Genomic DNA, 16,225 nt, shown 5'->3' on the forward strand with positions numbered 1-16,225 from the left:
ACATCACTGAACATCACAGTCAGTGATGGATTTTTAAATCAGGAATAAAGAAAGTCCTCCTGAAAGAAGAATTTCCTCCAAGTATAAACATCAAAGAACTTTTAATAAAAGTATGACATATGACAATCTCCCTTGTGAAAGGAGCAGCCAGATTGAAAGTCTCTGTTTCCCTTACCTGATAAGCAGTCTCAATGACTTTTCAATGGGCAGGGAAGTTTCATACAGGAATGACATTTAAAAGAATTCTAACTAAACTATTAGAGGCCCCTATTTTCTGGGAAAAGAAAAAAAAGAAAAAAAAAAGTTTGATTTAGTGATTAAGTGCTTAATGTTATAAAACTGGAGAATGCAGTCCAAATACAGAATGAGGAGCAATGTCTTGCATCTTAAATGTGCTTATACATTTTTGAATTCTGAGGCTAAACTAGAACAGGCAGTGATGTAAATAACTTTTTTTGTTGCTTTGTTTGCTTTGAAAAATAGCTTGCAAATATCTTGTTTCATTGGAGGTCACTTAGTAGTAACTTTATATTTAAATATGCAAATATAGTTTTAGGACATTTTTATGTCATCTTCCTTTCTTTAAACAACACAGTAAATTAAATCAAAATTCATAAGCAGTTTTGGTTCAGTCAGAATTGCCATTCGGTTCACCTGTGTTGCCATTCAGGATATAAACCACTTCAAAATAAATGAAAACATCTTTAATCCTCATCTCATTGGAAGGCTGGTTGGTCGATGGTGATCACCTATTCGCATGCGCTGCAATAGGTGCATGGGGTAGTTCACAAGTCATGCCCAGAACCCTGCTAAGGTTACTGGCACTGGTCCTGGAACTTCTTGTAGTAAAATATAGAATACAAAACAATAGTTTTCAGTTAACTTTTTGCTGTGGCCAAAGCATTGCCAAACACATTTGTCTGAAATCAGAGCAGTTTTTTTTGGTGGGCACACATTAGCCTCTGTTAGCTGCATGTGGAAAGGCATTGGTCTCAAATTTGCTTCTTGAAGAGATGTAAAAGAAACTTAAAGAGGAAAATAGAGTTTAAAAATTATTTTCTCTCAATATGATGAGCGAGTGCTATAAGAATAGTTGAACTGTTAACTTTCCAGTTGCACACAGATTTTTTTCTGTCTTCGTGCAACGCTTGACATGAGAACAAAAGAGGCCTTCACTCTTGTGAAGCCATAGAAAGGTGATTGCTTTTCTTTTAGTTGTCATGGAGAATATTTTCTGAATGGCTATAATGTTAATTCTATTTCTAGGATGAAATCAACTGTATTTAAGATTTAAGGTGAGGCAAACAGTGAGGTGACAGCTGAATGAATAATTTCCACAAATAATTTAATTTCGTTTACTTTGTTTTCTGTTTATACTTCCAAATGTGAATGGATGCAGAATCCTCACATATAATTGGTTTGAATTTTCTATGGATTTCTTCAGCAAGTAATTTTTTTTGCTTGCTGATTATTGAGAATATTGCAGTTGGTAGCTTAGTGTGATTAATTACATTACATATCCCCCCCCTTTTTTTTCCAATTCAGTGACATATACAAATAACCAAAATAGTGTAAATTAAGTATGTGGCAAACAAATATAGTTGCACTTGTAAATTAGCTTACTGCAACTAATTTAGCTTAATCTTAATTTTCTGTATGGTCCAATTGGAAAACAAAACACAACCAGCAAAACCACTGGAACTGTATACGTGGCTGTGGTCATGCAGATTGCTTTCTGGCAATATTACCCAAGTGAGATTGACTAAGAGAAAATCACAAGTGCTATGAATTCCTCATTTCTCATTCTTATTCTAAACATAATATCAAACATATTTATTTCATAAATTTAAGGATGACAGTTTTTTTTGATAACTTATGATCAACGTATCAGTCACACCACACAGAATGAGTATTATAGACATATTTCCCATATTTCCAAAAACAAGGGAAAGGAGTCTTGTGATTGTACAAGAGCAGAGTTAAAACTCAACAGAGGAGAATCGGTATCTTTGAAATTAAAAAAAATATATATATCTATGATGAAATGACAAATCTAATGGGCAAGAACTGAGGCAGAGAGAGAAATAGTAGTGAAATAGGTTCATGGCCATGCTTGTCTTTCTGGGGCAGAAGCAGCAAATGATCTCATAACAGATTGTATCCTTTTCACTGATGGCAGTATGGTTACTTGTTTATTTTAGGTATCCCCCCAGGAAAGAGTAATATAAAGCATGTAGTTGCAAATTTTACATCTCAATTTGTAAACAGCATGAAATCACACTGACGGCAGTGTGTAACGCTGATCAGATTTGATACTGCCATGCTGGCTTTCCTACAGTGGTGCCAGCTATGAAAGTGGTCATCATTTCTCAGTTTTTGTTTTTTGTTTTTCTTAACCCTGATTGCTACACCTAGAGCTTCAGCATCATTCACACTTAAAATTTCTTACGCATTCCCTTCTATTGCTCCTTTTCACTTGCATACCAGTTTTTCTAATTGGAGGCAAACATTTCTTCCAAGGTTAACTTTTTTTCCTCAGTAGGGTTAGAAAAACATCTATTTGATTTTTTGAGTGCAGGAAGAACAGGGCAGTGGAACCTTTCACTCCAATTTAAAATGAAACAATCTGGAACTACAGCAGCTGAAGCAGAACTCCACCAAGAAGGCACTGCAAGCTGAGTGAAGATCTAAGAGTTCAGTTAAATATCATATTTCTGAGTTTTCTGAGCCTTGCAAATATATGTGTATGTATAGCTGGAGTCAGTATGACATTTGAAAATAACATGCACAGTTAGGGTCAGTATGGCATTTGAAAATAATGTGTTTTTCACTAATCAACCTTTGAAGAAAAACAGCAAAGTGAAAAAGAAGAGCCACGGGTCCAGTGGAGGAGAGGTTCTGGCAGGTGCATACAAAGTTGTGAAAAGACTGTTCTATATCATGAGGGTCACAGGTTGAGGAATCTGCCTATGAATCATACCCGTGTTCTTATTATGTCTTGCAACCCTCTTATTTTGTGCTGCCTTATACTAAGGAAGAGGAGACAGATACTTTCAAAGACAAATCTGTGGCTACAGTTGAGTACAGAAAAAGGTTGCTTCCCTCCACTTGTTTCTGCCCTGTAGTGGATGCTAGTGGATACTACTAGTGGATACTGTCAGATCTGATGTAATTTGTTAAACTGAGCCCGACAAAAAGACCTGTGTTTAAAAAAAAAATAAAAATCCTCTACTATTAATTCTTCTTTAAACTGGCTTTTGTCACTTTCTTTTCATTGACTTGGAGGAGATGGAGATGATAGAGTGCCCTCTCAAGTTTCTAGGTGGCACCAAAATGGGGGGACTGGTAGATAATGCTTGAGGACAGGTTTATGATGCAGATGGACCTAAACAGGCTGGAGGAATGGGCAGCCGAGACCTCAGGGAATTTAGCAAGGACAATGCCACATGCATCACCTGGGAAGGAAGAGCCCTTTGCCATCAATCCAAGCAGGAGAACAGCTGTGCAGAACCAGCCCCAGGGCTGCCAGCAGGCAGCATGGTGAGCACCAGGCAGCCTTGTGCCCTGGCAGCAGAAGGGGCCAGCACCATCCTGGGCTGTAGGAGCAGGGGCACAGCCAGAGGTCAAGGGAAGTGATTGTGCTCCTCTGCTGAGAGCTCATTAGGCCACTCAGAATCCTGACTACTATTTTGGGTTCTCTCAGTAGAGGAAAGGTGGTGATAAACTAGGTAAGTTCATCAGAGGGCTGGAGCACTTGCCCTGCAAGGAAGGGCTGAGGGATCTGGGAGAAAATAGAGCTTCGGGGGGGGACCAGGTAGCAGCCTGGTGGTACCTGTGAGGAGGTCATCAGGAATATGTCATCTTCACAGTGGTGTAGTGGGAGACAATGAGGATGGTCAGGCACGGGAACAGGTTAGGTTATGCTGCAGAGGTTCTGTAGTCTCTGTCCTTGGGAGGTTATTAGGAGGAGACTGAATAAACACTGAGCAACCTGGTCTGACCTCAGAGCTGCCCCAGCATTAAGCAAGAGGTTGGACTAGAAACTTCCTAAGGTCCCTTCCAGCCTGAAATATCTTGCCATCCTCTGATTTTGACCACGTAGGGGCACAAAACTCATCAGTCTAACTGACCTGAAACTAGAGCAGGGTATTTGAGTGCAAGCGAAACTATTAAGGGCTTTTTTCTTAACACCAGTGATGAGACATAAAATCATCTAATAATCTCATTTGAAGAGTCTACTTAGAGAATTCTGGTGTTGAACAACTGAGAAAATTTCAGACACTTTAGGCAGAATATCATGTTATGTTATGCTTAACATGGTCTTAAATCAATTCAATTATTGAATTCTGGTACGACAAGTATAAGTTGATGTAATAGACAGAAATGCGACCATTCAGGATGAATTCTGCATTGTAGGGGGATTTTGAGTTGTGTATGTTCCATGTAAATAACAATATATCTCATGCAGACACAAGAAGATAGGGTAAATAAAACCTGCTTACCAGTCCAAAGACAAGCTTGCTGACTAAGCAGGGTGCTCTTACAGTGCATCCATCCAGTGCTCTCTTAGAGTATTAAAATGCACATTGGAAATTAACCTAATTTGAAAACCTCCAGAAAAGCTATCTTATGAGTGGCACAACTGTTGTTTTCCTGGGACAGAGCCTAAATAGTTGAACAGCCTGTAACAGAAGTATTTAAAAAAATTGCTGAATGATATACCCAGTTGAAAAACAAAAAAAATAAAATGGAGGTGGTCTGTGGTGACTACTCCCTTACTAATGGTGGGCACTTTACTAAACCTATAGTTTTATGTTACACTGAGTACCAAAAAGCACCACATGATTCATTGCCCTGATGCTCCTGTAATATAACAAGTGTTTCTGGTCTGCTTTTGATGGTTGCATGCACACAGATTTGAAAACAAGACATTTCACCAGTAAAAGCAACATCAGCACTTACTAGATGTGGGAAAAGTGTTTCTCCATTATTCCTCCTTCTTTTGCCCATATGTCAAAATCATATTTAATTACAGTGAGAACAACTGTTCTCCTATATCTTTCTTTGATAGGAGAATTTCTTGAGGCTACAGAGTAAAAGGTAAAACACTCTTCGAACTACATAGTGAACCTAATCATTTACACACCTTGTAGCTGTTATTAAATAAAGCAGCGGAGTACAAAGGCATGGAGAGATCCTCTGCTGAAAAAACTTGATTGGTTGCTTTATCTTGTGCCAGAACGAATATGACTTCAGCATATTTAACAGTGTTAACAAATCTTTTCTAAAAAGCAAATGCCAACCTTGAATTTACAGTTCAGTCTTTAACCTCCAATCATATCTGGGATAACAGCATACTTTACGATTTCTTCTCCGGTCCCAGATAAGTAATAATTGTTACTAGAATCGTTAAACAAGTTAAAGCATTTAACTTCATTATAGTAGTTCTTGTTAGTCAGGCACATTGTGCCATTATCAGACCTTTTACATCAGTAGAAACAATTGATAAATCTGTAATAATTCTGTGTCCCAAAGATTGGATAATGATCGCTTGTAATTCTGTGACATGACACACACAAAGTACTTCTTTTCAGTGTGTAATTTCTCATTTCAGAGAACGTTAACCAGACTCAGAAAAAAAAGCTTTTGTACAATCTGTTCAGTGGAATGTAAATGAACATAGGGAACAGTTTCTTAATAAATGAGCCACCATTGTGATTATTTTCAGTAACATTTGCTGTACTTAATGGTACCATCCATCTAAGGATTTCTACATTTATCCTGTTTATAGGATGGTTAAAACCTTTATGGAGGAATCATTAATTTCCTTGCAAATGTCACTGACTTTGAATGCTTTGATCATTCCAAGATTGGCCCAGCCCCTGTCATCAGGAGTCTCTGATGAGTTCAGGCTAATTTGCTTTGTACATCAAAGGCATAAAAGGACCACTCCGAGTCTCAGTCTTTTGGGCTACACTTTTGAAGTCTCCTGAATACACATGAGCCATATTGTTACAGGAGAATGAAAAGCAGAGGACCATTGTGCATATGGCGGACAGTTTGCTTCTGAATTTACGTTGCCTTTCATCAAAGACATGGGCTGCTTCTGGAATGTCCCCATGGGCAAAGTTATTGGGCCAAAACTATAATGATACTCATCAATATTAAAAAAGGAACAAATCTCTCAGACATCCCAGTATAGGATAATTAGAATTGTATCCTGTGTTCCACAAGGTGACATGATAGATATAACTGCAAAGTTGACATTTTTTACTTGTTGAAACATCTGTGAAGAAAAGGGGCAGATCACACAGCTGAGAAGAGTCAACCACTTCATCTCAGGGTTTTGTGTACAGGTTTCCCATCTTTTTTTTTTTCCTCTTTTAAATTTAACTATATTTGTATTTTTCAAGTATGCATGGAGCAAGAAATTACAAACAAAATCCTATTTCATAACATTTGTAATAATAGCAAACTTTATCTGAAGGATGAACTACATGTATAACCCTCTTTGAACTGTCTGCTTTTTTTTTTTTTTCCAACAAACCAACCTAATAATTAGATACAGTTTTGCTTTAGATTCATGAGGTATTTATTAAAAGGTTAAAAATAATCTTAATTTTTCAAGCATTACTAGGTATATTTTTCCCATACTTGTAATCATATTCATAAAACAAGTTTATGAACTATATTCATAAAACAAGGATCTCAGTCAAGGTTTTCAAAACTGATGTTTAAAATTAGCATCTTGAATACGTATTTTAACTCCTAATGGGCATTTTGGTTCTTTTTCTAGAATTGCTGAGCATTTTTCCTTAAAGACGAATTCAATATTTACTAAATATTCCATTATTAAACAAGAACTGGAATGGAATGGAATGGAGTGGAATGGAATGGAGTGGAATGGAATGGAGTGGAACAGAACAGAATAGAACAGTACAGTTGGAAGGGACCTTCAAATGTCACCTAATCCAACTGCCTGACCTCTTCAGGTCTAACCAAAAGTTACAGCATATTAACAACAGCATTGTCCAAATGCCTCCTGAACACTGACAGGCAGGGGGCATCAACCACCTCGCTAGGACAGGAATGGTTGATACACCATTATGATGTATGGTTGATATGCCATTAGGCAATAATAGTAAGATTATTCTAGGCTTCACAATAGTGATAATGATCCGTGAAGGAGAAACATAAATTGCAGCAAAGTAAACCAGAAGAGCTCCATATCCATAGAGTCTGTAGAAGGCTGAAAGCTTCTGGTGAAAATGGACAAGGATCTTATAAAACTGCATGGCTGAGAAAGGGTGTAATGTTTGTTTAGATGCATGGAGACATCAAGTCACAGATAGGTGAGGCTTTCTTTTACATGCTACAGATTGCAATTGGGATGCTCTACAATTAGTTGTTTAAAAATTAAATTCAGTTTAACTCCAATATTGTGCATGGGCTGTTTAGCAGTCTTTAGAGAACGAAAGAACAAAACAAGGTAGAAGATTACTGAAAATGGTTAAAAGGAGTTAATAAGTTAACTCATTAGAGTTAATGAAATGAAAGTGAGAAACAAAGCACTCTGTGAAGGTAAAATTAAGGGAAGGGAATAATCTGCAGAGACAGACGTTGGATGCCTCACCATTTGGGACCTCTGCAGCTAGTTTCAGCTGGTCTATTCCATATGACTATTGTATTCAATGCTATTATTATAGTTCCCTGAGACCCTGTTTGATAGCTTACATTTTTAGGCATAGTACAAACAGAGACAATCATAGGTACCTGTTATCATGAGGAATTTATACTTCATATAAAATAAACAAAACTCTAGAAGGACAGGAGGGAAGGGGTGAAAGAGGGAGAGAGGGAGGGAGGGAGGAAAGAAGGAAGGAAGGAAGGAAGGAAGGAAGGAAGGAAGGAAGGAAGGAAGGAAGGAAGGAAGGAAGGAAGGAAGGAAGGAAGGAAGGAAGGAAGGAAGGAAAGGAAGGAAGGAAGGAAGGAAGGAAGGAAGGAAGGAAGGAAGGAAGGAAGGAAGGAAGGAAGGAAGGAAGGAAGGAAGGAAGGAAGGAAGGAAGGAAGGAAGGAAGGAAGGAAGGAAGGAAGGAATGTAAGGCAGAAGGAGAGGATGTGATGCAGAGGGATTTGTACATGTGAGAAGTATACCTGGCAAGAGCATTTGGTCTAACTTCTTTCACTGTTGCCCCAAGCGTGTAGCTGAGAACCATCTTGTACCAGTATGGGGGTGGATGAAGTTACCTTTTTGGCTGTTGCCAGCTCTCAATACTGCATTATTTTCACATAGTACTCTCCAAATTACAATAGAAGCCATGGAGAGAGCAATTACATGTTGTTTTTTTTCCACATTAACTAAAGTCTTCTCAACCAGAGCACAGATGGCCCTCCACCAGTCTCCTAACAGGGCTCTACATACTGCAGTCCCATGGGCCAAAACATGTGCTGCTTGAAAAGACAGTTTTCAAAAGGGGCACATGCATTACAGAATCACAGAATCACAGAATCACAGAATTTCTAGGTTGGAAGAGACCTCAAGATCATCGAGTCCAACCTCTGACCTAACGCTAGCAGTCCCCACTAAACCATATCCCTAAGCTCTACATCTAAACGTCTTTTGAAGACTTCCAGGGATGGTGACTCCACCACTTCCCTGGGCAGCCTGTTCCAATGCCTCACAACCCTTTCAGTGAAGAAGTTCTTCCTAACATCTAACCTAAAACTCCCCTGGCGCAACTTAAGCCCATTCCCCCTCGTCCTGTCCCCAGGCACGTGGGAGAACAGACCAACCCCCACCTCACTACAGCCTCCTTTGAGGTACCTGTAGAGAGCGATAAGGTCGCCCCTGAGCCTCCTCTTCTCCAGGCTGAACAAGCCCAGCTCCCTCAGCCGCTCCTCATAGGACTTGTTCTCCAGGCCCCTCACCAGCTTCGTTGCCCTTCTCTGTACCCGCTCAAGCACCTCGATGTCCTTCTTGTAGCGAGGGGCCCAAAACTGAACACAGTACTCGAGGTGCGGCCTCACCAGAGCCGAGTACAGGGGGACGATCACCTCCCTAGCCCTGCTGGTCACACTGTTCCTGATACAAGCCAGGATGCTGTTGGCCTTCTTGGCCACCTGAGCACACTGCTGGCTCATATTCAGCCGACTATCCACCATCACTCCCAGGTCCTTCTCTGCCTGGCAGCTCTACAACCATTCCTCTCCCAGCCTGTAGCTCTGCTTGGGGTTATTGCGCCCCAGGTGCAGGACACAGCACTTGGCCTTGAACTTCATGCAGTTGACCTCAGCCCATCGGTGCAGCCTATCCAGATCCTCCTGCAGAGCTTTCCTACCCTCGAGCAGATCGACACACACACCTAACTTGGTGTCATCTGCAAACTTACTGAGGGTGCACTCAATGCCCTCGTCCAGATCATTGATAAAGATATTAAAGAGGACTGGCCCCAGCACCGAGCCCTGGGGGACGCCACTAGCGACCGGCCTCCAACTGGACTTGGCTCCATTCACCACGACTCTTTGGGCCCAGCTATCCAGCCAGTTTCTAACCCAACGAAGCGTGCGCCAGTCCAAGCCAAGAGCAGCCAGTTTCTTGAGGAGAATGCTGTGGGAGACGGTGTCAAAAGCCTTGCTGAAGTCAAGGTAGACCACATCCACAGCCTTTCCCTCATCCACCCAGTACGTCACTTTGTCATAGAAGGAGATCAGGTTCGTCAGGCATGACCTGCCTTTCATAAACCCATGCTGACTGGGCCTGATCGCCTGCTTCCCCTGCAAGTGCTGCGTGATGACTCTCAGGAGGATCTGCTCCATGAGCTTCCCTGGCACTGAGGTCAAACTGACAGGCCAGGCCTGTAGTTTCCCGGGTCTGCCCTCCGGCCCTTCTTGTAGATGGGTGTCACATTTGCTAGCCGCCAGTCAACTGGGACCTCCCCCGATCGCCAGGACTGCTGATAAATGATGGACAGTGGCTTGGCCAGCTCCTCTGCCAGTTCTCTCAGTACCCTTGGGTGGATCCCATCCGGCCCCATCGACTTGTGCACATCTAAGTGCCGTAGCAGGTCACCAACCAGTTCTTCATGGATAGTGAGGGCCACATCCTGCTCCCCATCCCCTTCCACCAGCTCAGGGTACTGGGTATCCAGAGAACAACCGGTATTGCCGCTAAAGACTGAGGCAAAGAAGGCATTGAGCACCTCTGCCTTTTCCTCATCTCTTGTAACTAAGTTTCCCCCCGCATCCAGTAAAGGATGGAGATTCTCCTTAGTCCTCCTTTTTGTGTTGATGTATTTATAGAAACGTTTTTTGTTATCTTTAACGGCAGTAGCCAGATTGAGCTCCAGATGAGCTTTGGCCTTCCTAATTTTGTCCCTGCACAGCCTCGCTACATCCTTAAAGTCCTCCCTAGTGGCCTGCCCACTTTTCCAAAGCTTATAAACCCTCTTTTTCCTCCTAAGATCAAGCCACAATTCTCTGTTGAGCCAGGCTGGTCTTCTTCCCCGCCAGCTCGTCTTTGGGCACGTGGGGACAGACCGTTCCTGCGCCATTAAGATTTCCCTCTTGAAGAGCGCCCAGCCTTCCTGGACCCCTCTGCCCTTCAGAACCGCCTCGCAAGGGACTCCACCAACTAGTGTCCTGAGCAGCTCAAAGTCAGCCCTCCGGAAGTCCAATACAGCGGTTTTACTGGTCCCCTTCCTGGCCTCGCCAAGAATAGTGAACTCCACCATTTCGTGGTCACTTTGCCCAAGACAGCTCCCGACAATCACATCCTCCACCAGTCCTTCTCTGTGAAGAGAAGGTCTAGCGGGGCACCACCCCTGGTAGGTTCACTAACCAGCTGCGTCAGGAAGCTATCTTCCACGCTCTCCAGAAACCTCCTAGACCGCTTTCTCAGGGCTGTGTTGTGCTTCCAGGATATGTCAGGGAAGTTGAAGTCCCCCACGAGTACAAGAGCTGACGATTTTGCAACTTCTGTCAGCTGCCTGTAGAGTTCCTCATCCGTCTCCTCATCCTGGTTCGGCGGTCTATAGCAGACCCCGACCAGGACACTAGCCTTGTTGTCCCTGCCGATCCTAACCCAAAGGGACTCGACCTTGTCATTCCCAACCTCGAGTTCTACAACCTCGAAAGACTCTCTAATATAGAGAGCCACACCACCACCCCTTCTGTGCTGCCTGTCCCTTCTAAAGAGCTTATAGCCAGGCATTGCAGCACTCCGGTCATGAGACTGGTCCCACCACGTCTCCGTGATGGCAACCACGTCTCCGTGATGGCAACCAAGTCGTAGCCTGCCTGCTGCACGATGGCTTCCAGCTCCTCCTGTTTGTTACCCATGCTGCGTGCATTGGTGTAGATGCACTTCAGCTGGGCCATTGCCTTATCCTCCGGCCTTGCCATCATTCCCCCTGGCTCAGCCCCAACAATCCTAGCCTCAGCCCCATCCCCATTCCTACCTAGTTTAAAGCCCTCTCAATGAGCCCTGCCAGCTCCTGGCCCAGGATCCTTTTTCCCCTAAAAGATAGGGACCCGTCTGCGGCCATCAGGCCAGGTGCTGAGTAAAGTGCCCCATGATCAAAAAACCCATGATTTCTGCGTTGGCACCAGCCCCGGAGCCACGTGTTTAATTAGATTGTAGTAGCTCTCTGGAGTGCCAATACATGTGTTGGATGCTTCATAATAGAGAATTTTTAGGACAATTTACTTTCTTTGTCAAGATTTAAAGAGAGCTTACTGCCACTGTTCAGTGGCATAGTGCTCTAAATACTGCAGGTGTTTCGGTAATTTTAAGTGCAGTACCTGCCTCTCCCACGTAAACCTTGAACCTCTCTGAATGTCCTTTACCCTCTCACACTATAACAACTTGAACAGTTGAATGGAGTATATTTTAACTGACTTTTTTTTTTCTTTTTTTAATTTGTCAACAATGGTCATATTACCTCTGTGTAATCTCCCTCTTGTACACATCAGTTGAGGGCTGAGTCAAAGGACATGTATGCACACACATAGGTACACAAGAAGCTTTTATGCCTGATTTCTTTCAAAAATCTATGAGCATCCAGTGCTAGAAATATGGTGGGTTGCTATTATGGCAGAAAACAGACGTATGCATCCACAAAACTGCTACTAAAAAGTGAACACACTCAAAGCAAAATTATTACCCTTCCACAACCCAAAAGAGGTTTGTTCCTAAGCGTCACAGAGACATCAGAAAATCTCTCTGAAATAAGGATTGGGAACCTGCTTTTCAGTCCTTCAACCTTTCATCTGTAAATATATCTAAAGAAGGTAAGTGCAGGAAGGTGTTAATATTATGAGAGAAAATATACCTCCAAGTGTTATATTTGGGTAGGCACCTTTTATTGTGTCATGTCACAGCTGAGGTCATACAATGATGCTTACAGAGTTCTGTCTTGTGAGAGGGAAATGGCTTCTCTTCACAGATAATTTAAATACTTGGCCTGCTTACATAGGTGATTTCCATCATTAATGGAGTGAGGGTTGTTTTTTTTTGTGTGTGATCTCTACAGGATGAAAAATGTTGTGAAGCTGTGGGAAATTTCTGGCACAGATGCATTTAGATAGTGAGAGTTGTTCTGGACTGTTTAAAGGAAGACATTTTTTGATTGTTTCCATGATGATTGGATGCATCATTAACCCCTTTATTGTTGACATCCTACAGAGACCTGATATGTAGTCTTAATTATTTTAAAAGACACTTCTTTGTTACTTAGCTGGTGATTAAAAGTAAATTAAAAGATGGCAATGGCAGACTATAGTTGTTCATTAGCAGATCTAAAATCCTAATCATCTAGTAAGGGACTAATTTTCACTTAATTTTTGAAACAATAAGTACACTGGTGTAGAAATTATTTGTGCAGCTTCTATCAGTTAATTAACCAAATCACTAGAGAGGGAGAGTGTGAGAGTGATTATTTTCTGTTAATCGAACTGAGAAATCTAAAGTAGGACTCCCAGTCAAAGCTCTTAATAATATTCCTTATATCAATAAGATGGGTTTGAACTTGAAGTGCTAAACAGTGTTGAGGATTCTAGCAGGGAAGAATGGGAAGGGGAAATGCAAGAGCAAGGAGACCAAACACTCATTCATATTTTTGCAGAGACAAAAGATAAATTATGCTGCAGGAGGCAGTGATGGAGCATACAAGAATCCAGCCATAAATTGCACAGCTACTGAAAAAAAAAGAAATAATTATTAAACCTGGTTAAAAACTTCCCTTTCACAGAAGTTTGTGGAGTTTAGCAAAAAGCAAGACCTCAAATTAATTGATTCAAATAACATTCCAGTTCTCAACATGAACTGTAGATAGTGTTTATAATCCCCTTTTTCCTTCATTTATAGGCTTTCATCTGGCAGATTGTGGTTCATGTGCTGAACTGCAACAGCTATTGTTGAGGTCGAAGTCCTGCACCTCTCTCACATTTCCAGAGTACCTGCCAGGTAGAACTGAGCATCATAGATGGCCTTATCTCCTCCATGAAGGAGCAAGTAGTATTGCAGAAGTGATAGCATAAGAACATAACCAAAATAAGGTTTTAATTTAAAGACCAACATTTTTTAAAGTTTGATTAAAGTACTTCAGTACTGATATAATATATGCAAATTTTAAGAAGAACAAAGGCAAAACACACAAGTTAGGAAAAATTGTATTGGCAGACATTCTACTGGTCCACCTGAGAAAAAAATTCTATATACACACAGGTAACAAGGAAAAAAAGGGTCTCACATCTATTCAATTTTTAAATAGGATAGCTATAAAAAAGGATGTTTAGTTGCAAAGGAGGAAGAAAATACTGGACAGTGTGAGATGTATGCTTCTGTGTCTGTCACAACGATTCTAGACCTTTAAGTGCAGCCCCCTAAGTAGATTCATTAAGTCCTTTCTCAACCCATACAAAAAGTTGTGTGACCTGGCAATTGAAACAACTTTCTATCTCAGTTTACACATGATACAAGTTTGTATTTTTAATATTTTGAAGTCAAATGCAGAAATATTTTTTGTGCACTTAGGACTAAACACAGTGCAATTGGGTGGGGTTTTACTCATGGTTAGTGAGTGAGTTAGTGAGTTAGCAATCAAGGAGGATAAAGGCCATTTCTGAGCTCTGTATCTTCCCTCCTCCTATTTGTGACTGTTCCTTTGCTGACAATCTGTTTCTGTTTCTTCTGTGGTTCTGGCTTACTACTACTGCCTGCAGCAGATTGCTAGAAAGTTGCTAAAAAAAAAATAAATCAATCAAAACAGGCAGAAATGCAGTTTGAGCAAAAGGATTCCTCCAGTCAAGTGAATAACAACTTGATAGTGTTGGCCCAGCTCTGCTGCTGTAGATGTGCTGACTGCCTTTTTTTCTTTTTTTAAATTAAAAAAAAAAAAATAAAAAGAAGTATAAAAGCTAAAATAAACTGAGAACTTTATCTGGAGTAATGAAAAGAAATGCCTAGTATGTTCCTCCCTTGTGCATAATTCCCTAGATCATGCTGATGTTGGTGGTTTGAGTTACAAGTACAGTATTGCGTGTTCCACATTATTGTCTAATAACTAGGTACATTCAGTTTCATGTCATTTCATCCTCATAATTCTCATGGATAATGATTTGTTGGCCTTTGTACATTGTGTAGGTTAAAGTTTGTATATGTATATTTATTTTTATTTTGATATGTCTTCTTACTGGATCGCATTTTTGCATTTTTTTCTTACATATATCAGAAATTAATGGGAAGATTTGTTAGAGAAACAAATACTGATTATACTAACTTTGGCTTCATTCTTACACTTCTGGAGGATCTTTAAATGTCGACAGATTTCCTTTCCTTTCTAGTCACAGACAGTATATTTGTTTTTATTTATAGAGGGTATTTGAGAGAATTGATTACTGCCCAGCTTTAGATGAGTTTTATGTAAAAGTAACCAGCTGAGTCAGTAAGGAAAAAAATGACCAGATGGCAACCTCAGTATGGGATAGAGATAAATGTGAATCTGAAATGAGGAATGTCCCAAATAATGAGGGTCATTTGAGAGTAAGATGGTGTGTGCACTTTGTGGCCATGAATAATGCATTCATGTACATACTTCAGTAATCATGATGCATGAGTTCTCCACAGACATTATCACAAGACCAGTTTTACATGGGCATCAAGTGCTTTAGGTACCTTAATTATTCAGAATATGTATCTGAGAGAGGAAAAATGTTTGAATTTTGTATTACTGCTTTTAGTCTTGGTGTCTAAGAAGGGGAAGAGTGAATTGGGGAAAAAATCTTTTATGACCTTCCCAGGCACAGCTCTCATGGCAGAGGCTGTTCTCTCAATTCCTCTTCTTCTTTCTACCTGTGTATATGGCAAACTCAACAGCTCTGCAAATGAGCAAAGTCAGATTCAAGTTGGTAAGACTATAGCATCCCACCTTGCAGAAACTGTGAAAATCAGTCTGTCCCACCTGTGATTCACTGTGTGAAAAGTTACATGTGGAATTGGCACTGGGGACTCACTCTCTAAAAGGACAAATCACAGCAGTTTCCCTTGTGTAGTTACTGAGTTATTTTCCCCAGAAATGAAACCAAGGAAAAGATGCTACTCCCCCTCGTTTCAATTCCTAGCCCTGGTAACAGGGAAAGGTGTTGAAACACAAGGCAGCTAAATCGATGGGAAGGAAATGCTGGTTCTATCAAAGTGATTTGCCAGGGGAGATTTGCTGCAATGTGAATGCTGCTTAGAGCTCAGTTTGTAAGGTTGTTGATTCTGCAGAAATTTTAGGTACAAGCCTTTACTGATTGTGCCTCTTATGCTAGCTTAAGCCAAATAGGGAACATTCAGGCCCTCCTGGTAACAGAAATCAAGCAGTTGCCAACTTTGCTACTTGAAATAACTGTCTCAGAGGCACCTTTGCCCTGACAGTCCCCTGTGATGCTCTGTGCTCTTCTCTGTCTTTCCTTCTTTCTAGACAGTTGCAGAAGCAATTGTATTGCTCTCTTTTCTTAGGATGTGCTCAGTACAAGTGTAGGAGCGGTGATTCGTAGAATCCTTTGTAAACTGAGCAACTTACTTGTAACCCATCAAAAATGAATGTTCTTCTCTTGCTAGAAAGGCTCATTCCCAAAGACCTTCCCTAAATGAATGTCTCCTCCTTCTCTAAGATAGGCAGAGACTAGCACAGTAGCAGCATGCTCCAACCAGGACTGCTCATAATCATGTTTTTGTACAAAT

Source organism: Netta rufina (assembly GCF_964035555.1).
Source record: "Netta rufina genome assembly, chromosome: 14".
Lineage (NCBI taxonomy): Eukaryota > Metazoa > Chordata > Aves > Anseriformes > Anatidae > Netta > Netta rufina.